The sequence below is a fragment of the Apteryx mantelli genome, chromosome 9 (genome assembly GCF_036417845.1).
Source record: "Apteryx mantelli isolate bAptMan1 chromosome 9, bAptMan1.hap1, whole genome shotgun sequence".
Lineage (NCBI taxonomy): Eukaryota > Metazoa > Chordata > Aves > Apterygiformes > Apterygidae > Apteryx > Apteryx mantelli.
Genome location: NC_089986.1, coordinates 12,803,049 through 12,806,530, shown reverse-complemented (window position 1 = coordinate 12,806,530; position 3,482 = coordinate 12,803,049).

Sequence of the window (3,482 nt, the reverse complement as noted above, 5' to 3'; positions counted from 1 at the left end):
TTACCGTATTTCTTCCTGCTGTTTTTTTGTGGGATCAATGAATGTCACATCCTGTGAGTCAGGTGAATAATCACCTTCTGAATTATCACACTTGGCAGTTAATGGACTTGGCTTGTTTCTCTCCTTTTCATAGCTAATTGGGATCGAAAAAATTCTGACATTTTTACACGCATTCTGCAGCCACTTCAGACTTTCTCAGGGATATTTTCAGCCTTTCCTAGGCACTGAGTAGCAGTGATTTTTGTTCAGAATCCTTTGCCCCTCCCTTCTCTCCCACAGTTTTTTGAGTTTTTTTTTTTTTTCCCCCCCCCCAAAGTGAGCAGTGCAACATACCTTTTAGATTTGGGCAGTTTGCTGCTGCCAGTACTGGTACTCCTTTTGCAGTTCTCCCGTTCTGTTTGGGTTCAGTCTATAAAATTTGCGTCCCTGTTTCATGCCCCCCAGCATTTAAAAGCTTTGTTCCTATTAGTCCAAATGTTTACTCCTCTTTTCTCCCCCCCTCATAGCTAGTTTTTGTTACTAAAAAAATATGAAGCTTAGAAATTGCCAGAGAAGCACAAACCCTCCCTACTTCATACACACTGCATAGCCCCATGCTCACTATGCCACTTCAGCATCCTTTTTTCAACTTCGTGGTGACTCCATCAGTTTTCAACCACGAGCACTTGGGACAGCTCAGTTTCTGTCTTCTTCAGGGCTGCCCAGCTCTCTCCAGGTTTTTTTCCCCCGTCCTCCCCCATCTAAAGTCTCCTCCTAACCAGCTTCTCGGTCTCCAGCCTTTCTTCTCCACTTACCTCCCTAGAAACCAGTTTGTCCAAAAGATTTGTGATTTCTTGATTTCCCAGCAGAACAATCTTTGATCTGTGCTTTGATCAGGTCGTTCCACAGCTGGAAAATACGAGCAGTACCAACCCTGGCAAAGTTGCCCCAAAATGCCAGATTTTGTGTCACTCTGCCCTCTGCTCCAGTCACTGGATGTGCTCAGCTTGTTTACTTGGCAACCGTATAGCCCAGAAACGCAAATCTACTCTGGTTTCTCTGCCCAAGCAAGGTGAGGCTCATGAGGAGAGCAGTGACTCTGAGAGCTGCTGCTGCTGCAGTGGAGGAGGCCTGGAGGAACTGGACGGATGGCAGCGTGGACCCCCCTGGGTGAGAGTCCACAGACAAGAACGTGCTGTTGTTGCCTGGAGAGCGTAAGCTCCCCGAGGTCAGGTGGGGTTAGGAAGCCTTGTGTCCTGTCCTCCAGGTCAGTATGAGCCAGTGGCCAAGACCACCTGGCTGGGACTCTGGAGATTGCATTCCCCCCTCTTCCCCCGCAACCTACTGGAATAATACAAATCCAGTTCAAAACAAAAAGAAAATTCACCCTCCCCCTCATACACCCACAGACACGGAGTTTCCTGATTCTGGAAGCAGACTTTGCTGTGCCCGTGGAATTATATGTTTATATATATAATTTTTTTTCCCTTTGAGATACCAGTCACTGAAATGGAAGTTTTGAATAATTTCATGACTAGTGCAGTCTGTAACTTCCTGCTGGCTCATTTACAGCAGGTCCAGAGCCCTGGATCTGCTGCAATGCTTCGTGAGGGTCAAAATCCATAAAAACAACTGTTTTCCTGGCATCAGGAAGTAGAGCTTGAAGAGGAGCCCAGCCTAGGCAGAGCTCCTTGGATGATGAGGAGGATTTTTCAGAATTACATTGTTTTGTTCTCAGCTGCAAAGCAAGTGAAAACACTTGTTTTTGTTGCTGCCAGTACTGGTAGTCCTTTTGCAGTTCTCGTGTTCTGTTTGGGTTCAGTTTATAAAATTTGCACCCGTTTCATGCCCCACAGCATTTGAAAGCTTTGTTCCTATTAGTCCAAATGTTTGCTCCTCTTTTCTTGCCATGCTTCAGATTTCAGCTTTTTGGTTTTATTACTAATGTGCGTGTGCCTAGAAATTATGATATAAAAAGTGGAGATTTACTGTTCCTCCATTTTCTGTCTAAATTGCTGTCTGAAGAGTTAGTGATCAAACTTCATTCCCTCCACCCAAACAGGTCACCTGCTAGCATCCACCACGTGTGGCACATATTAGTCATAAATGAAACGTAGCAAAAAAAGCCAGAGAGTGAATGAAAAGGAAGAGTTAAAATTAGGAACGTAACACCAGTGGTTGCTATGAGGCGCCTACTGCAATAAGGAGCCATGGTGCAGACATGTGATGTAAGCATAGTCTTAACTTGGCTTCTGCAAGCAGCAGACTAGAATAATCCCTGTTGTTACCACAACGTGGGGACCATGGAAAACAAGTGAATGTGTTTTCCGCTTTGGTATCAGTGCTCTGAACGGGCACATGTTCTGGTTTAAGCTAACCAGCAATATTCCAGTGGTAATATACTTCTAACTCAAGTTTGTCTAATGTGTCTGAAATTTCAGCGCTCCCTTGACGATTGACCCAGCTTGATAGTCAGGCACCAGCCCCTTCCCTTCCCTTCAGACGGAGTTCTGAGCCAAACGCTTTCTGCTTGCAATTTCAGTCATTTTGCTTGAACTTAAGAACTTCTGGCAGTGTTCAGCTTGGACACGAGGACTTTTGGATGGGATGGTGCCTCCGATAAAGCACGCGCTGGTCACACAGAATGCAGCAGACTTTGTATGGTTTAGCTGTCTCTCCTGCGTGGGAGTATCGGAAACCATCCAGCTCAGCCGCTGGGCTGATTTTGCTTTGTGCACAAACCTGTATGTGATTGACAGTAGTATCAAGAGAAAGGGCTCCCCCCTTAGTTAGCAAAGGGGTGCAGTGCTTCCCACCAGCTTCGCTCCCGGCCTGCTGGCTCATCTCACTGCACCGAGATCTGGGCCAGGGTAGTGGGTACGGCTGCCTGGCAGAAGGCTTCTCCGGGCAGCGCGGCCCGCCGGCCTTTTCTGTTGTTGCCACCTCTGTATGCAGGCGTCCAGAACTAACTCTGCCTACATGCTGACACTTCGCAGGACTGTGGGAATGGAAACCCGCAGGCTCCGGCTGCCCCCATGCTTACACTGCGAGTTGTCAGCAGTTTTCTCCTTGCTGATCTAACGCTGGCACTGACACCAGGGAAAGTGCTGCCTGGGCCTAGGTTTGGGTGACTTGGCTACCGTGCCTTACCTGGAGCTGCCAGAGCCACAGCAAACATGAAACACTTTCACCACAGCGGATGCATGGGGACAGCGAGGGCAGTCCTCAGCGCAGTGCGTCCAGTGCAGGTGAGTTACTGGGCTATTAACCGGATTACACCCCACTAGCTGCAATGTTTCTGTAAAGAAGTTTGGGGGATATGTGCTTCCCACTGCTTAGCTGCAGTTCCCCCTACTACTAGGGAAATAGTGTCTCTGCAGTACAAAGACAGCTTCATGATCTTAAGAGTTACTGGAGCTTCACCTTAACTGCATCTGTCATAATCCGAGTTCCTCAGAACAGCCCAAGCTCTGTTACATGCTTTATTTTGTCCTGTCGGACAC